This window comes from Lontra canadensis, unplaced genomic scaffold (assembly GCF_010015895.1).
Source record: "Lontra canadensis isolate GAN:19392208 unplaced genomic scaffold, GSC_riverotter_1.0 scaffold10, whole genome shotgun sequence".
Taxonomy (NCBI): domain Eukaryota; kingdom Metazoa; phylum Chordata; class Mammalia; order Carnivora; family Mustelidae; genus Lontra; species Lontra canadensis.
In genome coordinates, this window is record NW_022631004.1 from 10,832,730 (window position 1) to 10,853,859 (window position 21,130).

Genomic DNA, 21,130 nt, shown 5'->3' on the forward strand with positions numbered 1-21,130 from the left:
GTTATAATTTGAAATTCATCTATTTTGGGTTCTTTTCCAGTCTCCCATCTGCCCCCCTTAGAGCATGTAAAAATTTAGTGTCTTTTAAATTCAAACGTGTGACTTTCAGAGCATGGAAACAAAAGTTGTATCAATAATGATATTCTTACCAAGTCATATCCCAGCCTCAGTTCACTAAAAGCAATTTTTTAGAAACTATATTCAGAATGCTAATACGAATGAAAAACTGTTTTCAGTTTGTAACTCCCAGTACTTGGAGGATGAAAGCAAGAGATGCATTAGGGATCTTCCCTGTAATTTCCTCGGTGCCATTCTGACGGTGTTTCTGGTTGACCAGTAGGTTGGAAAGTAAGAAATTAATAGTGGTTTACTTAGAGCCATTATATCAGAACAGCTGAAATTCCTGTATTTGCCAGTTGGTGGGGTTAAGAATTCTTTCCTTTGATGTTAATTTAGAACACACTGGAACTTCAGGGGAACATGATTTGTGATAGATAAAGCAGAGTACAGTTATGACATCCTTATTATAGCTCCGTTTCTCTAAACTTTGCAGTGATAGTACAGCTTCTTTTTAGCAGATGGGAGGCCTAGCAAGACTGTGCTGATTGCTGAAAGCTGAAAATTTAAAAATACGATGTTCAGGCCAACATATTTTCTTATACTTAAGCCCTGCTTCCTGTGTCAAAAGGTCTCAGTGACATAGAATAATATGTCTGTTGTTTTTCTGATCAAGTCCAGGGGGTCACACAGCTCTCTGATTCTTCTCCCGTAGCATAGGCTTTCACATTGCAATGACCCCCTTCCAGCAGTGGCTCCGGTCAGTAGGATCCCAGTGTATGCTATTTCTGTTTCAGAGTTTGCTGGGCAACCAGTATTGTGAGCAGAGAGAGGTGGGGTGGCCCCAGAAGATAATATGCCAAAATGAGATTTCAGGGAAAATTTTCTTTAAGGAAAACATTTTATCCTAATCTTTTTAGCTGATGTGATTTTGGACACTGAAGTATGAAATCATTTCCTAAATAATAATGAGATCCCTCAAATAGAATATGGCCATACAGCCATACACCATGCACGTTTAATGATATTTGTGGACAGCAATGGCCCTTCTAAATGTTTATGTTCATGTCAACTTTTGCTGAGTTTATGTGCTGTGGAGTTCAGTGACTATGGATGACATAATCATATCTCCAAAGGGTGTCTGCCCTGCTTCCTAGTGTGGAGATGAAAATTTGTTTGAAAGACTAAGGTAACTATTTTTTTTTTTTTTTAACCCCAGAAAAAAATCCTCCAGCGTTCTTTGTGCAAGAGACTCGGGTCAAAGAAATAGCATCCCAACCCCTGTCCTCTAAATGCATATGGTCTAGTCAGAAGTCCAGGGCAATGGAATCCATTCAATAAACGTTTTGCACTTTGAACTCCATACTTCTACACCCTAGCAGACTATGGTTAGATAAACTGTGAAGTTTCCAAGTCAGTCCTAGAAAGAGACATGTGTCTTAAAAACAGGTGTCTTTTCATTCCTAAGCCCCAAGGTAAAGGGGACTCACCCTTTATTGGGTTTACAGGATGTTAGAGTTTCTTATCATAGATGGCTCAGTGCTCTTGGAAGAAGAATGTAAGGGGAAAACTTCCTATATTCTCTTTCCTCCAGCTGCAATTTAACAAATTCAGTATTCATGTCCTGAAAGGCATCCACATAAAGAACCTGTCCGTGTCTTCAAGTCCCCCTTCCCGTGATAGCTCCTGTCCCTCAACAGACAAGAAGCATAATTCATCTCCCAAAAGCAGCCATGCAGGTTAGATTCATCTCAGCTGATACCCCAAAGCCTGGCCGCGGTTGTTCTCATAAACACGAGTCTCTACTGCTTCCTGCCTTGCTAATTTCCATGTATGGTCGTCTGCCACATTGAGGAAAATCCTTTTGGCCAGGAAGAGTTGGGTGAGTGACAAAAGTATGCCCCGTGCGTTATCACACACTTTGTTTCTTCTTCTAGTTTTGACCAAAGGAATAGCTAAGATGTGGAATAAAAGGATTTCTCTTCTTTGTTTTTTCTTTCCTTGAGATTAGAAGCTATGATCTGTAGTGTAGGCCCTCGGTCTTTTCACTGAATTAATAAGAGGAAACTGGTCAACAACTTTGGCTGCTTCATTTCCAGTTTTAAATTAATTTATGTTAACTCCTTAATGATGGATATTGGGCACAGGGCCCTGTCAAACATCATGTGAGACCTTCCTGGGTGGAGAAATGTCTGTAGGTATATTGTTTTCCAAATCGACATTTACATTTTATGGGAAAAACACAGATGAGGTAGAGGCTAGGCTAAGTTTTTCATTAACTGCGTGTTTGGGAAAATCTGAGTTTTCTTCCTTCCTGCGGCTCAAGTTCTACTTCCAGTTGTTAATTGGGAAGTCAAGTGCCTGACAGCTGGGCCAAGTAAATTGATTACCATAAAGAAAGCAACCCACTCTGAGGAAACCGCTGGATGTCTGTGACTACCTGTTGTTATGTGACACAAGGCAGCCAAAACAATCAGACTTTTCTGCTAAAGTGCAGAGTTGCCAAAGATAATTCCCAGAAACCTTGATTCAAGGAGGCCAAAATCCTGAAGTTCAGAACAGAGGATCTGTAACATTAGACAGATGAAGAGAATCCTGTCACTGTGAAACCCTGGTTTTGCAACATCGAGCGACCTCACAAACTTCTGGAACAGATGTGTTATCATAGACATGACGCAGTGCTGAAGGTGACACAAAACGTGATATGTTTAGTCTCTTGTGTGGGAAGAGGAGTAGCCAGACACACAGACGTGAAGAAATACCCCTTCTCCTTTTGGGAAGCCACATGTTTGCATGGGAATGAATGCATAAAATGTACCATGTAGGTGGTTGGATCTAGAAGTGGCGGGTTAAAAATGCCATTTTAAACATGGGAATTCCACAAAAATAAAAGCTGAAGTTATTTCAGAAGCATTAATGAAAAATTAAGCACTTAAGTTTCTCTAACATGGTAAATAAAACTTCATATTAGATCTCAATTCGAGACACCCCTATAGGTTTTCTTATTTCTGTGCACAAGGAAGGAAACCAAGTCGGTTTCTATTCATTTCTGATTTATATTCATTTATCCCAGTCTAGTCTTAGAGAGAAATATAAATTATAATTGTCTCATGTAGAAAAATCCAAGCAGGCCTGGTTTTGAAATACATAGAGATGTTGTGAAATATATATATATATATATATATATATATAATTATGCATTATAATATATATTATGTATATATATATATAAAATAATTTTTCTTTTAAAGTAATGTCTACCCCCAACATGGGGCTTGAACTCACGACCCAAAAATCAAATTACATGTTCCACCAACTGAACCAGTCAGGTGCCTTATAGCTATGAAATATTTAGAACCAGATAAACTTGGGTGGAATGAAGTTTAAGGTGAGGTTAATCTCTGTGGTGAACTGAAAGAGAGAGGAAAGAGACCCCAAAATTGATTTTATTAACCATTTTAATTATGGCCCTTTTGGTTGTACATAATAAATCCTCTTCAGCCAGTTTAGGCAAGCGAGGGGAATTTAATAGAAGGTGCCAGGTTTGGGGTTAACTTATGGAACCCCCAGAGCAGGGATGCAGAAGGGCATGAGTCCTTCACTGAAGCCGGGGTCTGGAAGACCATATGGAAACCAAGATGCTCTCACTCCCTACCTCATCCCTGCTTCTCTGTGCATACAAATGGACCTTTTCTGTTGCCCAGCTCACACGGTGGAAAATGAAAATTTTTTGCAGCATCTGAGTTTGCCTCTTGTTCAAAAGAGGAGCCAGACAGAAATTTCTTAGTCCCAATTCCAAACTCCAGCTGATTGCCTCCGCTGTAGATGGGATCCACCAGTGGAAACTTGTACTTTCACTAGGGATGATAAGAGCATGTGGGGCAGACATGGCTGCAGTCATATAGGATGGCCGGGAGGGAGAAGAACCCCCAGAAATGCATCTTGGGTGGGCAAGAATGGAGGTGGCATGAAACCAGGAAGATAAACAATATGTATGAACCACAAAAGTCTGAGGAGCAGATTATGGTAATTGCTGTTATTTAAATATTGAATGTAAATGTGTTTTGGCCTTTGGATGACTTCTACCTTTCGTTTCCGGTAGACTCTTGGGGAAGAGCCGCCCAGCCAGGACTTTGCCTAGCCAGGCTCTCCGCTCTGTAGGTGGTGAGGCAGGGCTTCTCAAAGTGTGGTCCCCAGACTGGCAGAATCAGCATGGGTGGGGGAGGACAGGGAAATGTTCGAAATGCAAATTCTTCAACTCTACTCTGGACCTCATTGAAACTCGGAGGTTGGAGGCCCAGCTGCCTGTGTTTTTGCAAGCCCTCCATGTGATCCTGACAGCTAAGTTTTGAGAAGCACTGTGCTGAGGAAATGGTTAATTAAAGCAATAAGTTTTGTCCATCTGAGAAGAATGCCTTAGGTTAAAGCTGACAGAGGACAGGGCTCTATCAAGCATGCATTTTACTTTTTATTTTTTTTTTAAGATTTTATTTATTTATTTGACAGATAGAGATCACAAGTAGGCAGAGAGGCAGGTAGAGAGAGAGGGGGAAGCAGGCTCCTCGCTGAGCAGAGAGCTGATATGGGGCTGGATCCCAGGACCCTGAGATCACGACCTGAGCAGAGGCCTTAACCCACTGAGCTACCCAGGCGCCCCGCATTTTACTCTTTAAAAAGACCATCTCTTCAGTAGAGATTCTTTTTAACTTATTACGAAATAACGGTATCTGGAAACCTTTTTTTGGAAGGGCACATGTACCTAGTAAATCAAGATAGTGTTGTTTTTGAGCCTTAGGTTAATACTGTCTTTTTCAGTGTTCTCTGGTGTTAAGCTTCATGATTATTCTTGGACCATGTTGGCTTTTGTTTTGTTTTGTTTTTAAGAGGAAAAAGCTCCTCCTTTCCCTCTCCCCAGCAAATCAAAGACCACGTGAGAGACTGTCCTATTCTAAAGAATTCCTGGAGATAAATAAGAGATTTTAGCCAAACCATTTCTCAGGGCGATAACTATTCACTCTTCTGTTTGGGATTTCTCCTTTGGAAAATTGTTGTCTGATCAAACTTGATAAGCAGGATAGCTTCAGTAATAGTCTACAAGGGTGGAAAGTAGGTGTTTCAGTTTTCTATTAATGTCAGCTCACACTGGTTTCCTTCAAACCTACCCGTCCTCTAAGTGGTGGAACCACACAGGAGGGCCGGTCTCACCTCGCTCCTGGTGGTTCTACTTCCTCACTCAGTCCTAGAGCAAACAGGCAGACGTGGTAGCAAAGTTAAGTAAAAGATTTAAAGAATAATTGTGAAGTATCAGTTGAGAAGCATTTTGGTTTTTTATTTTATTAGTACTGTATATTTATCACATTGTCAAATGCATGGTGCCGAGAATCTGAGAACACAAAAATGTCAAATGGCGTAGTTACTCAGCCCGAAACGAGAAGTTCTTTTTTTCACTTCCACTCTTGAGCACCTGGAGAAGTTGGTTGACTTCAGAATATAAATTCTAAGAATTTATCTATTTCACATTGTTATGTTTTTGAGGAGACTTCTAGACTGATTTTTAAGCACCATTTCATTTTTAAAAACATCTTCATTGAGAGTTAACTCACATACCATAAGATTTACTGATTTAAAGTGTATAGTTCAGTGGTTTTCAGTTTATTCACAGAGCTCTGCAGCCATCATCACATCTAGTTATGGAACATTTTCATCACCCCAAGAAGAACTCTGTACCCATTAACAGTTACTCCTTACCCATCCCCAAGTCACCCCCACCCTAGGCAACCACTAATCTGCTCTCTCTATAGATTCGCCTGTTCTGTACATTTCATATGAATGGAGGCGTACAGGATATGGTCTCTTATAACTGGCTTCTGTCACTTAACATAATGTTTTTAAAGTTCACCTCTGGGGGCGCCTGGGTGGCTCAGTAGGTTAAGCCTCTGCCTTCGGCTCAGGTCCTGGGATCCCAGGGTCCTGGGATTGAGTCCCACATCGGGCTCTCTGCTCAGTGGGGAGACTGCTTCCTCCCTCTCCCTCTCCCTCTCTTTCTGCTTGTTTGCTCTGTCTCTGTCAAATAAATAAAGTCTTTTTAAAAACTTAAAAATTAAGTTTATCTATGTATCAATACTTTATTCCTTTTTGTGGCTGAATAATATTCCACTGGGAATTATTGGAATAAATATACCAGTAATGTAATGTTAATTTTATTCGTGGTATAAAATGGATATATACCACATTTTGTTTATCGAGTCATCTGCTGAGGAACATTTGGTTGTTGCCCAACTTATGGCTGCTGTGAACGTTCATGTACAAGTTTTTTTTGTGGACATATGTTGAGTTTCTCTTGGGTATATACCTAGGAGTGCAACTGCTGAATCAAGTGGTAACTCTATGTTTAACATTTTGAGGAACTGCCAAGCCATTTGCCAAAGCAGCTGTACCATTTTACATCCCCACCAGCAATGTATGAGAGTTCTAATTTTTCCACATCCTTGCCAAAACTTACTATTGTCTGCCTTTTTTATGATAGCCATCCTACTGGGTATGAACTAGTACCTCACTGTGGTTTCAATTTGCATTTCCCTGATGACTTAAGATGCTGAGCATATTTCTATGTGCTTATTGTCCATTTGTGTATCTTCTTGGGAGAAATGTCTATTCAAGTCCTTTTCCTGCTTTTTGAGTTATTTGTCCTTTTATTCTTGAGTCGTAAAAGTTCTTTAAGTATTCTGAATATATGTCCCTTAGCGGATGTATGATTTGCAAATATTTTTGCCTACTCTGCTGTCTTTTCATTTTCTTAATGTCATTATTTGTAGCACAAAAGGTTTTAATTTTGATTTAGTCCAGTTTATCTCTTTTCTTTTGTTGCTTGTGAGCACTACCACATTTATCATAATTCCAGAAATTAAGTAAAAATGCAGACTTGCTTAATATTAAAATGAAAGCCTGTCTTTACTTATATGAGGGCAGCATTTAATTTGCAGATAGAAAGCCTATGAAAGCTAATTTATTGACTGCAGGCCTCCTAGTGGAATTGACCTGTCTGATTTCGGTATTTTGCAATAGCATTCTGTAATTCAGCTGATGGCAAAGAATATTTGTGTGTCAACTTTTTTTTTTCAAGACTTATTTATTTTAGAGAGCACAAGAGCAGGGGGAGAGGTAGAGAGAGGGAGAGAGAGAGAGCATCTGCTGAGCACAGAGCCTGCTGTGGGGCTTGATCTCATGACCCTGAGATCATGACCTGAGCCACAATCAAAAATGGGACGCTTAACTGACTGAGCTACCCAGGTGCCCCGAATGCCAACTTTTAAAATGACTTCTAATGAATGGGACTATTAATGGGCTTGCAACTAATGGCCAGGTCACTTTCCTCATGCCTTATATATCCTAAGCAACTCTCAGGATATGCATGTATATGCATATGTATGTGTTTATGTATGTACACACACGTACACAGGAAACCCACAGCTAGGGGAGTTCAATCTTAAATAAAGAATTAGACTCTTCTTTCGGTGCTTGAAAACTCAGTAGGAACTAAGGGTATATGGAGTGTGAAAACTATATCTTATACAAATAGGGACTAGATCACTTTAATAAGATAAAAATGTGACATGTTTATATAGCACAAAGAATCCTTTTCTTGAAGGTCTAGATCTTGTTAAACTTCATGGAGATGCAGCGGTGTTATTTACCTGACTGTACAGACAGGACAGAGTAGCACCTAGGAAAGAAGGACCACTCTTTTCCCAGCAAGGAGAGGTGATTTTCTTCGAGCAGATTCTCCCACCATAACTGGAGTTACCCTCACTCTTTGACTAGCAAGCAGCCTTCTACTCATTTCATAATTTAACACGCAGCTTACAGACCTTGGATGCACACACCTGAATGGCTGTGGCTGCCCTCCCACCTCATGTGGGAGCTCTTCCGGCTCACCCCCAAAGGCCAGCCCGTCTGTACCTCCTTTCCGCCCGCCGAAGAGCCCGCTCCCCTCTGGTCATCCTTTGGCTTTCTTGACCCGGCTTCCTCTGCCTCCCACACTGAGGCCTCTGACTCAGAAGGACCAGATTCAAAAGGGCTCCAGTTTTATGATCATCTCCCTGTTGCATAACTGCATATATTAATATAGCCATGAAAATTTGTATTGGCATGTGTTTCCAGAAACCAGGCAAGAACTCTGAAAGGAATGTCATTGGCTCTACCTTCGTTATAGAGTCCTTCTCTGTTTGGCTGAACTGGGGGAGGGAGGGGTTTGATCACAGCTATGAGGGTTGAGGGTGGGGCTGTAGGGTGGGGTGGGGGTGCAGGCAAGATGGGATGATGGGGAGATGCTCCAGGTCTTCCTTGGTAATACTGAGCAAAAAAAAAAAAAAAGACACCTAGAAAATGTGCTTGCAGTTGGGGTAGTGTATAGTCCTGATTCCTGTGTTGTTTTTGGTTTCCTGGAATTAATGACTACAGAAGTTATCCACAACATAAGCTGTGGCACAGAGAGAACACTAATAAATACTCTTCGACAGTGACAGCTCTACATAGAAGCTTTATCGTCTGAGGGATCCAGGTGCAGTGTGGATGCAAAAATTCGAGTAACCGGTCCAGCATTCTGTCCCCTTTTTCACACAGAGGACAAAGCTCCCTGCCAGGTAGAAGCCATGTGCCCTATCTCCTCTTACTGCTCTAGCTTTTTATGGTTCTTACCCCAACCTTTTTGGCCGTGTGTTACCACAGTTACAGTCTTGGGAGAAGGGCACGACCATTAGTTCCCTCAACGAGAGATCTAAAACATTCTCATTCCACAGTAGCTTTTCTCTTCATTGCCATAGTGACCTTTCACCTTTCACGTATTCGTGTCAAGGAAGGGAACCATTCACATGTATGATGAAAGCCCAGGGATTCCATGGGATTCCATCTGGGTGCAAGCTGGTATCACAGATCTACCTCTGGAGAAGGGAATCCTTTCTCCACTTCCAGGCAGCCTGTCCGCTGCTCATGGCCACATCGCCCACTGAACAGGAGCTCTGGGGAGTGGTAGTGTCTGGGCCCCTTATGGCACTGAGCACCAGAAGATACCCACAGTCTGAGAACAACAGGCCCTGTTTCTCTTGGATAGGGGAGTGTCCAGAATGGCCCAGGAACGGGAAACTTCTATGAAGCAAACTATTTCTCCTTTATGGCTTCTGTTTTTCTTTTTTTTTAATGTTTTTTTCTAAATTTTTAAAAATTTTAGTGTTGGCGCGCCTGGTGGCTCAGTGGGTTGGGCCTCTGCCTTCGGCTCAGGTCATGATCTCAGGGTCCTGGAATCGGGCCCCGCATCCGGCTCTCTGCTTGGCGGGGAGCCTGCTTCCCCCTCTCTCTCTGCCTGCCTCTGTGCCTGCTTGTGATCTCTGTCTCTGTCAAATAAATGGATAGAATCTTAAAAAAAAAAAATTAGTGTTATTAGTTTTAGGTATACAATTTAATGCTATATATTACTCAGTGCTCAAGATAATTGTACTCTGAATCTCCTTTATCTATTTCACCCGTACCCCCACTCACCTTCCCTCTGGCAAGCACCAGTTTGTTCTCTGAATTTAAGAGTCTGGGTTTTTTGTTTGTTCGTTCGTTCATTCCTTCCTTCCTTCCTTCATTTGTTTCTTAAATGCCACATGTGACTAAAACCATATGGTATTTTCTTTTCTCTGACTGACTTATTTCACTTAGCATTATAAGCTCTAGGTCCATCCATGTTGTTACAAATGGCACGATCTCATTCTTTTTTTTATGGCTGAGTCATATTCTGTCGTGTGCACGTGTGTGTGTTTGTGTGAGTATACATACACCTCGCATCTTATTTATTTGTTCATCTACGGATGGACACGTGGATTGCTTCCATATCTGAGCTATTGTAAATAACATAGGGGTACATATATATTTTTAAATTAGTGTTTTAATTTCCTTTGGGTAGAAACCTAGTAGGCATGGCAGTTCTATTTTTAATTTTTTGAGGAACCTCCATACCGTTTTCCACAGTGGCTGTACCAGTTTGCATTCCCACCAACAGTGGGAAGAGGGTTACCTTTTCTTTAAATCGTCACCAACATCTGTTGTTTCTTGTGTTGTTGATTATAGCCATTTTGACACAACGTATTATCTCATTATGGTTTTGATTTGCATTCCTCTGAGTAGTGATGTTGAGCATCTTTTCATGTGTCCGTTGGCCGTCTGTATGTCTTCTTTGGAAAAATATTCATGTCTTCTGCCCATTTTTAATTGGACTATTAATTTTTTTGGTATTGGATTGTATAAGTTCTTTATATATTTTGGATGGTAACCCCTCATTGGATATATTGTTTGCAAATATTTTCTCCCATTCAGTAGGTTGCCTTTTTGTTTTGTTGATGTTTCTTTTCCCTGTGCAAAACTTTTCATTTTGATGAAGTCCCAGTAGTTGACTTTTGCTTTTGTTTCCTTTGCTTCAGCGGACATATCTAGAAAAATGTTTCTATGGCCAATGTTAAAGAAATGACGGCTTATGTTTTCTTCCAGGAGCTTTTGGTTTCAGATATCATATTAGGTTTTTAATCCATTTTGAGTTTATTTTTGCCTGTGGTGTAAAAAAAAAAATGATTCTGTTACATTCTTTTGCAGGTAGCTGTCCAGTTTTCCCAACACCATTTGTTGAAGAGACTGTCTTTTCCCCACTGTGCATTCTTGCCTCCTTTGCTTTAATTGACCATATAAACGTGGGTTTCTTTGGGAGATCTCGATCCTGTTCTCTTGATCTATGTGAGTTTTTGTGCCCATAACACACTGTTCTGATTACTACAGCTTTGTAGTATATCTTGAAATCTGGGATTGGGATACCTCCAGCTTTGTTCTTCTTTCTCAATATTGTTTTGACTATTCAGAGTCTTTTATGGTTCTGTACAAACCTTGGTATTATTTGTTCTAGTTATATGAAGAGTATTATTGATATTTTGATAGGAATTGCCGTAAATCTGCGGATTGCTTTGGGTAGTATGGGTATTTTAACAATATTTCTTCTTCTAATCTATAAGCATGGGATATCTTTCCATTTGTTTCTGTCATCTTCAATTTCTTTCATCAGTGTTTTGTAGTTTTTTGAGTGCAGGTCTTTTGCCTCCTTGGTTAGGTTTATTTCTAGGTATTTTATTATTTTTGTACAATTGTAATGAGGATTGTTTTCTTAATTTCTCTTTCTGCTACTTCATTATGAGTGTATAGAAATGCAGTGGATTCCTATATATTAATTTTGTAGCCTTTGACTTTACTGAATTCATATTTCAGTTCTAGTAGTTTTTAGGTGGAGTTTTTAGAGTTTCCTATATATAGTATCATGTCATCTGCAAATAGTGAAAATATTACTTCTTCCTCACTGATATGAATGCCTTTTATTCCTTTTTGTTGTCTGATTGCTGTGACTAGGACTTCTAGTGCTGTGTTGAATAAAAGTGGCCATCTCTGTCTTATTTCTGATCTTAAAGGAAAAGCTGTCAGTTTTTCGCCATTGAGTATGATGTTGGCTGTGGGGTTTTTATGTATGGCCTTTATTCTGTTGAGATATGCTCCCTGTAAACCTGCTTTGTTGAGAGCTTTGATCATGAATAGATACTGTACTTTGTCAAATGCGTTTGCTGTTTCTACTGAGATGATCATATGGTTTTTATCTTTTCTCCTATAAATGTGATGTATCACATTGACTAATTTGCAAATATTGAACCACCCTTGCATCCTTGAAACAAATCCCACTTAATCATGGCAAATGGTTCTTTGAATGCCTTGTTAAAATTGGTTTGCTATTTTTTGAAGAGTTTTGCATATATGTTCATCGAAGATATTGGCCTATAGTTTTATTTTTCTAATGTCTTTATCTGGTTCTGGTATCAGGGTAATGCTGGCCTTGTAGAATGAATTTGGAAGTGTTCCTTCCTCTTCTGTATTTTGGAATAGTTTGAGAACAATAGGTTTTAACTCTTCTTTAAATGTTTGGTAGAATTCACCTGTAAAGCCATCTTGTTCAGGACTTTTGCTTGTTAGAAGTTTTTTGATTACTGATTTAGTTTCATTACTAGTAATCAGTCTGTCCAAGTTTTCTATTCCTTCCGGATCTAGTTTTAGAAGGTTAGATGGCTTCTAGAAATTTACCTATTTCTTCTAAGTTATCCAATTTGTTGGCTTACAACTTTTCCTAATATTCTCTTATAATCCTTTGTATTTCTGTGGTGTCAGTTATTTCTCTGCATTTCTGATTTCATTAGAGTCCTCCTTCTTTCTTGGTGAATCTGGCTAAAGGTTTATCAATTTTGTTTATCTTTTCAAAGAACCAGCTCCTGGTTTCATTGACCTCTTCTGTTGTTTTGTTTTGGTTTTTTTTTTTATTTTTTTTTTTTTTTAGTCTCTATTTCATTCATTTCTGCTCTAATCTTTATTATGCCCTTCCTTCTACTCACTTCAGGCTTTGTTTCTATTTCTGCCTTACAGCTTCTGCTACTCTTATATGAAGACAAAGGATTGAGAGGGTCATTTTTGCTTTATCTAAATGCGAGAACCAATGACATTCTTTCTGAAGGGATCTTGGTCTTCCCTTCCTCATAATTCTATTTATACCACCCCTGTATCTCCTTTTCCCAAATCTGGACCATCCTGAGTTTGTGCTGTGAGGTGATTTACTTCCTATTTTCTAAATTTGGGACAGCAGCTGGATTCCAGCACATTTCCTGGTTTCCCTGTGACTTGCCATATTCTTGGATCACTTATCTCCCCAGCTGGAGAGATGGGGGGAAGTGGCAGAATATCATTGTGACCCACCACATTTCATCTTGGGGCCAAAATCAGGTGGTGAGGGTCATTGTTTAAAGAATGAATTATGAACTCATTTCCTTACTTCCTGCTCCTACCATCCTTATCCCCATAAACCTACCTAAACATAGACACACAGTTCCCTCCCGTTGCTACCAGAGATTCTTCCTAGGGTTTTGGGGTGGGGGCGTTCACAGAGAGAGCCTTCCTGGAGGCCTCCTGTGGTCCACGTACAAGTAGCCAGAGGTATGTTCATAGGCCCTCTGGTCGAGAGGTAAAGAGTCTCTCAGCAGACCCCAAAGACTAATGAGAATGAAAGTGAGCTTGCAGGGATTTCTGGGACTGACCTTGAGAGCGGAATCCTCCTGCCTCACTCTGCACATTTGAATATTGGTACTCGTCTTCAGTTGGAATTCATCTACGCTTAGTTAGCTCACATATTGGATAATATGTCGATAATACCTTTTTTCCTCCACTTTGTTTTAAAGAGCTGTGGAAAAGAAAAAAGAAAACTGGGGAGTAGGAGGATAATTTAACCGAGACAGATGGTGGTCTCTTCTCAATTACTTGTGCTAAAGCCTTTGTGCCCTGTTTATCCCATTTTAAGGCTGTTTAAAATATATTCTCCTAACACATTGTTTGTGTTAGAACGCTCCTCATATGTGACTCTTTCTTGGCTTTCCGGGAGACATCCAGAGCTAAAGCGTTCATCGTGTGGTAGCAGTGAGTGTCCAAGCGTTAGGGCCTCGTTGTCAGATTTGGGGTTACCTCTCCCACCCACCCCTGCCGCGGCCGCCGGTTGGCAGTTTTTTGCTGCTCTTCGGCACCTGCATGGGAGAGGACACAGAAACAGAGCGAGGAAGGGAAATTCAAGTGAGTCATTTATTGCTACTTGTAAGTAGCTTTGATTTCAAAAACATTTGGAAGAGAAGGTTGAAGCACAGCTAGAATACATCATGAGGATACCCATGCACTCATGTCTCCAAGAACCAAGGGGAATTAAGAGCCTAGAGGGACCATTTTCCACCGTCAAATGGTCTCACGCCCAGTCTAAGGCTTCCCGCAAGAAAAGGGCTAGGGACAGTGCCCTAGCGAAAGCAGATGTTCGTTTATCATCGGCTATGAGGGATTTGATCTGTGGCACAATTATGTAAAGAATTCTTAGGGGCTTAAATGAACTCTGTCCTATAGTTCCTCTCTCTTTCCATTTCTTCTTTATGGTGCTCCTCCTTTCTTCTCATTTTGGTTTGTTTTTTCTTTCACTTATTCATTTTTCCAACAAATATTTATTGAACTCCTGCCATATTCTAAGACCTGCTTTAGGTCCTGCTTTAGGGACACAACAGGGAATAAAACAGCGCCCTCCCCCGCACGGGTCCTGCGTTCTCTTCCCGCCCCATCTATCCCTACCCATACCTCACTCCCCTACTCTAGTTGGCTAGTGCCTGGGTTAGTAATTCTGTTATGGGATGTTCTGCGCTCTGCACCATGCTTACCAGCCCTTCCTTGCCTGCTGGAAACACCAACCAATGGAAGAGAAGTAGTCAAGTCTTCTCAGCAGAGAGACTTAGAGGCATGATTCAGTAATATTTAGCACCACCCAAGGAAAATGTGTAAAGCTTGTCTGCATATACTTATACCCTGATACTATCTTTTAGAGGAAAATACTTAAAAAGTTAGAAAACTCTCAGCTGTTGAAGTAAAACTCTTCACTTGCTCCCTCCTGTCTTTGGGTTCTAGGAACTCTCTCTGTCCTTCTCCCTCCTGAGTGTGCACAATGCAGTGGCCAGCTGATCACATGACAGAGCTGGACCTTGCTTTTTGGTTATTTTCACATCGGCAGGAATTTTACTGAGTCTTGGAGGGATACTGTTTAAAACCTAAGCATGTACCCTCTTCCCCCGCTACCCCCAGCCAGCATTCAGGTTCATAGAAGGATATATAAAGGCCTATTAATCATTGCAGATGAGGTGAACAGGGCTTAGATTTATTAAATGGCAAAGGATAATAATAATGTTAAGTAGATTTAAGGTTAGATCAGATACTTTAATTGACCCCCTTTCTTTCTTTCTTTCTTTTTTTAATGTGAGACAATAGAAGTGTATTCTGGACATTAGATGAAAAATAGGTTAATTTTTTAAAAATGAGATCATTTGGAATGTTACCAAATGGTGGACATACAGTTTAAATGCACCTCTTTAGCTAATTTCTAGTGAAATCATCAAATGAAAAGAAAACAAGATGATTGGGAGGGGTTTTACATTAACGCCGGGACACTCAGAGGTCAACAGATAATGACGGAGCAGCTCCACATCATCTGCTGGTTGGAGAAACTGATCTCCTGGAGCCTCCGGTGACCAAAGGATTTTCATTCTCGATTTTCACTGGACACATGTGAAACTGATTTCAGAATTTGTTTCATGTGATGGATGTATTTGACCTGTGATCATCTTCTGCATGACCACAGAGGGACCTCCTTTTTGTCACGCATGCCTCTTGTGTCATCTAACACTAGGCAACATCGGACCCAGAATCGAGTCCAAAACTTGTGCTGCATCCATGGGCCCGGTTTTGTGGCCAATCTGAAAACACCAGCGAATGCCCAGCTGAGCTATCTCAGCAAGGGCCTGTTGCATCACTTGCTGGTCTGGAGAATGCGGAGGCAAGCTTAAAAATCGACGGAAGGATAAAGCCTCAAGTATTTTGCTCTGATGGAAAATAATGTTCCTTGGACCCCCTGAAAGAGAATGTCTAGGGCTTACTAACTCTTCATTATCTTTAAAGTTCAAGTTCCGTTCCTTGGGGTGTATCTGTTCCTTGTAGATTCAGATGGAACACCTGGTGCTCCTCACTGTAGGTTTTTATTTTATTTTTAAAAATAGTTTATTTATTTATTTATTTATTTGAGAGAGAGAGAGAGAGAGAGAGAGATAGCGAGAGAGAGCGTGAGCAGGGGCAGGGGAGAGGGAGAAGCAGGCTTTCCGCTGAGCAGGGAGCCTGATGAGGGGCTCTGTCCTAGGACCTCAAGATCATGACCTGAATCCAAGGCAGATGCTTAACCGACTGAGCCATCCAGGTACCCTGTAGGTTTTTAAAAGCTTGTTTCTAAGTTGACCCCCTACTTACTTCTGTCTGGTGAACTGTGATTTCTAGTGCACGTAGCACGTAGCACGTAGAATCTTCAGATGTTTATGACTTCTTTCAGAGTTGCAGGTTGCCTATGATAGAGGGGAAATAACTCACAGTTTTGGTGAGCCAATTCAAAAGGCCAATTCTGATAAAATGTTTTTGAAATTGTTTTAGGAATCAAAAGTGTGTGTGTGTGTGTGTGTGTGTGTGTGTGTGTGTGTGTACCGCAGGTCACTGTAGGGCTTTTCTGTTCTGGAAGGTTCTTGTGTATTATTAGAAGAACCAGAGAAAAACCTGCTGCCCCACTGCTTTGTTTCACAGTGAGCATTTGCTCTCGGTTTCCCCATGAGCAGAGGAGCAGTGTGTCCATAGGGAGCGGAGGAAATTGCTCAGAGTATGTTGCCTCTCTCTGGGGTGCGGCAGCACCCGTGGAAAAGCCAGAACCTTGGGTTTCATTCCTCAGAGCAGGAATGGGGAGCTTCTCCCTGCCGAGGCTCCCCGCACTCTAGGTATCCTGGAAAGGGACCAAGAGCCAGGGCATGGAGAAAAAAGAAACTGAAGATGAACTTCCCTACACCAAGCCTGCACTGATCCAGTCCCCTAAAGAAGGGAAGGTTGTGTCGGGCTGTAGGTGCTTGTGTTCCGAGTGATCAGTACTTTCCAGAGATAGGGTAGGCTAGAGGAGAGGAGAGGAAGATACCATTCAGTGTGTGAGACTCAGGTTCTTTGTTCCCATATAAAGAACAGGGTTGGGGCGCCTGGGTGGCTCAGTGGGTGAAAACCTCTGCTTTCAGCTCAGGTCATGATCCCAGGGTCCTGGGATCGAGCCCCTCATCGGGCTCTCTGCTCAGCGGGGAGCCTGCTTCCTCCTCTCTCTCTCTCTCTCTCTCTCTCTCTGCCTGCCTCTCTGCCTACTTGTGATCTCTGTCTGTCAAATAAATAAATAAAATCTTTGGAAAAAAAAAAAAAAAGAACAGGGCTAGTTTCTCTTCTCATCACCGGGGACCCAGCTCCAGTCACAGGGGAAGGCCGGGCCAAGGCCATCTCACCCCCACTTTGCTTCTGTTTGAGGAGAAAGAGTCCGACGGGTGGTGTCAAACTTCTGTGGATTAACATTTCTATTTTGGCGTCAATCCGCGCCTCTGCTCAGGGAGGCCTGGGGCTCCGTCTTTCCCTGAGTGACCAAGGAAACACAGGTCGACTCTTGAGCCATTTTGCTTTTGGCAAGGGCAGAGTCAAGCAAGAGAAAGCAAAGGCAGAGGGCGGGCACCTTTATCAGACGCCAGCGGGTGCCAGGCCCTGCGATAGGGTGCCACCATGTGCGCTCGTTTCCTGTCCCTGGTTGTTCCTTTCCCATCACCTGGTCCCCTTGCCCTACGCTGTTGTTCACAGACTGTCAGTAATAAACCCACCATGAACAGGAATCGGGTTTCATATCTGGACCGTGTTTGTAGGGCCAGTGAGAACCCCCGTATCTTTGAGGATGGCCCGCTGGAGATGAAAGATTATTAATTTACCAATTTGACACAAATATCACTCTACAAAGTGTACTGTTCCCACAACACGTCATTGGTGTTGCTTCTACACACATCCTTTCAAGCTTCCTGTGACTCTAAAATGCTAGTTCGAGATCATGTTCATGAGCCACCTGGAGAGAGAAGGGTCAATTTTTATTGTCCATTTCCGTGCTATTGTCAATGTTTTATCTTTTCATATTTTGGGGTTTTTTTTTTAAGATTTTTTTTTTTTTTATTATTTGACAGAGAGAGAAAGACTAGGGGGAGGGTTAGAGAGAGAGGGAGAAGCAGGTTCCCTGCTGAACAGGGAGCCAGATGCGGGCCTGATCCCAGGACCCTGAGATCATGACCTGAGCCAAAGGCAGACACTTAACTGACTGAGCTGCCAGGTGCCCCTCCTGTTTTATTTCTAAGTTCATAGCATGTATGAGTTCATAGCACTAGGCAGACCCAAGTCAAGAGACAGAGAATAGCGTCACATGCTGTGGGCTGTGCTTCAGGGGATGCAGGTGACAGATACACAGTAAGAATATCGAATGTGCCAGGCCTGTGCGACATCTCGGGAGTGAAAGACGAGTTAGACTCTCGCTCACCCCCGAGAGTTCAGTGCAGAGGGGAAACGCACTTGGTTAATCATGGTGGCAGCTCGTGCCAGGATTTTCAGGGGCCAAATGATTTAGAGGCCAAAGGAGCTAGGGTAGAGCGGGGAGAGAGAGGGTTCCTGGACACCAATAAAGGAATGCTGCTCACAGAGGGAACACCTGAATACAGATGACCCTTGAACAACACGGGTTGGAATCGTACTGTCCGCTTCTACACGGATCCACGTATACGTGGATTTTTTTTTTTTAATAATTATGGTACAGTGCCTTAAATGTCTCTTCCTTACAATCTTCTGACATTCTGTTTTCTCTCGTTTACTTTATCGTAAGAACACTGTTTATGAGACATATAACGGACAAAATATGTGCTCATTAGCTGTACGTGATCAGTCAGGCTTCTGGTCAGCAGCAGGCTATGAGTAGTTCAGTTTTGGGGAGTCAGACGTTACATGTGAATTTTCGACTGTGTGGGTTGGGGAGGGCTCACCACTCCCGACCCCCATGTGGTTCAAAGGCCAAGTGTACTTTTGAAATCTGAACAAGACGTTACTGGGGTGTTTCGGAAGGGGATAGGGGGAGGAAGAGCATGGGAGCATGGCACGTGGAAGCGACTGGAATATTGCGTATCGTCGCGCGCAGAGGTATCTGCAGGTGTGCGGAGGGATGATGTGGGGATGCGGCTTTACAGGGGACAGAAACTAAGGGAAGGAATCATCGAAGGGTGCAGGAGCCCCAGGGCAGGAATGCAGTGGGCCCCTCTGACAGGCCTGCAGGCTAGAAGCACAAGGCTCTCATGAAGGTATCTGGGGTGTCTCTGTCTTTCTGTCTGGGTTTCCATGAAACCCTGCACCAGGCCGTTCCCTCGCCTCCTCTTTCCCTCACTCTTTCTTCCTCCTCCCATCTAAGAGTAGAGGTACCGGTCCCGCCCCATCCGCAGCTTTCTACTCCCCTTGCCTTGGATCTTACCACGTTCTCTGGAGTCAGATGCCCCTCAGTCTGTGTGTGTCACCGGTGACTCCCCTCTTGCTGCCCACAGCCACCTCGCCCTCCACTTCCTGCAGGAATTCTAAGTACTTAGCCAAAACAGACCTGAAAATGCCTCTCCCCTCCGTTATTTCTCCACCACCCGACTTTTCTATTTTACCTACTCCTGTTGAGAGCGTCTCCCAAACCTCAAGGCTTAGAAGTCATGGAATTATTTTTTTCATCACGCTACCCCTGGCCGTGCACAAACTTTCTTCGTAATTCCTCTCCCATCCGTCTCTTCATTCTTCCTTCAGACTCCTAGCCAGGCACTTCCAGTTCCTCCCCATTCAACCTCTAGAATATCCTGTGAATCTTCTATCTCCCTGACCTTTCGTTCAGGCCCTCAGCGTCTCCTTGCTTGGATTACCACCATAAGCTCCTAACAACTGCCCCCATTTCCACTTCCTCCCAGGCCTTCCAAGTGCCACTGCCAGGTTGGCCTTCTGAAGTGCAACCTGATCGCGCTCCTCCCCTGGGCAAACCTTCCAAACGTTTGCTCCTCGCTCACCCCCATTCTGTCCGGGTTTCCGGGCCCCCGCCGAAGATTCCAGGTTCTGCCCCTACCTACCTCTCCAGTTTTATTTCTCCGGAGTATAGTATGACTGTCTTTGTTAAACAGTTCAGTAGAGGAGTTGGCTTCAGCACCGAGGTTCCAGTGTGAAGAATTTTAAGGGAAGAAAAGGAAAGGGAGAAAGAAAGGGAGGGAGAGAGGGAGGGGGGAAGAGGAGAGAAGGAAAGAAAGGTAGGAAGGGGTGGCAGGGGAGGGAGGGAAGGAGGGAAAGAAGGGGAGGGAGGGAGGGAGGAAGGAAAGGGAAGGGATGGGAAGGAGGAGGTGGGGGTGGGGGGGGAGAACAGGAAGGAGGAAGGAAGGAAGCCAGGAGGGAGGAAGAGGAAGAAAGGGAAGGGAAAAGGAGAGGGGGGAGGGAGGGAAGGGAAGGAGAAAGGACAGAAACTCTGTGCTGGAGTCAGAAAATAGAAAGGTGGTTGCTATGGTATTCCCACTATTGTGGGGAAAAAAGGGGAATGGGGAGTTAGTGTTGAAGGAGTAGGGAAGATGAAAAATTCTGGAGATGGATGGTGATGATGGTACAACAATGTGGATGTACTTAATGCCACTGAACTTGACACTTAAAAATAACTAAAGTGGTAAATTTTACCACACACACTACTCTTGGACCTCTTGGCCAAACTGAGAGTATAAAAGTGAGTGGCGATTGAAGATGCGGGTGAGGGGATCTTGGAGACAACTGTGCTGTGCTCCCCACACCGCAGGGTGGCAGGGTGGCAGGGATGAGGGAAAGGGTACCGGCCTCACTCCAAATCTAGAGAGCACAGCTTAAGGGACACCCGCTGGGGCATTTGTCATGTGTTTTCCTCAGGTGGGGAACCTTGTGCACTGGCATCCCATGTCTGCCTTGGGAAAGTGAGAGGGTGGGAAATGGCCAGGCTGCTTTGGGGACTTCGTGCATGAGAGATGCTGCTGTGTGGTCGGGGAGGGGCCGGGGACTGAGCTTGCGGTCTTTGTCCTATCAAGTACAGAGGCATCTGTCAACCCTGGCCCCAGTGTAGACCATTTTCACCCAGAAGGGCTGGCCTGGGTATGGCCTTCAGTGCCTTCCGGTAGGGCCGCCTAGACCATTGGTGGTTGCACAATGACAAAATGGGATGGACAGGTGGATTCTTAGGGCAGTGGAGGGAATAAGGGATGGCAGACAAGAGGGAGTTCAGCCACATAAAGGGATCTTTAGGGGAAAGATCACTTCAAAGCGATAGGCCTTGGGGCGCCTGGGTGGCTCTGTGGGTTAAAGACTCTGCCTTTGGCTCAGGTCATGATCCCAGGGACCTGGGACTGAGCCCCGAATTGGGCTCTCTGCTCAGCGGGGAGCCTGCTTCCCTTCCTCTCTCTGCCTGCCTCTCTGCCTACTTGTGATCTCTGTCTGTCAAATAAATAAATAAAATCTTAAAAAAAAAAAAAAGCTGTAGGTCTCTGAAGAGCCCACA

At 43.1% G+C, this 21,130-nt stretch overlaps 1 protein-coding gene across 12 annotated transcripts in view; it reads left to right on the forward strand.

Annotated features, from left to right (window-relative positions):
* ZNF827 (zinc finger protein 827) overlaps positions 1–21,130 on the forward strand; it is a 168,708-nt gene that overhangs the window by 63,704 nt on the left and 83,874 nt on the right. The window lies entirely within an intron of this gene.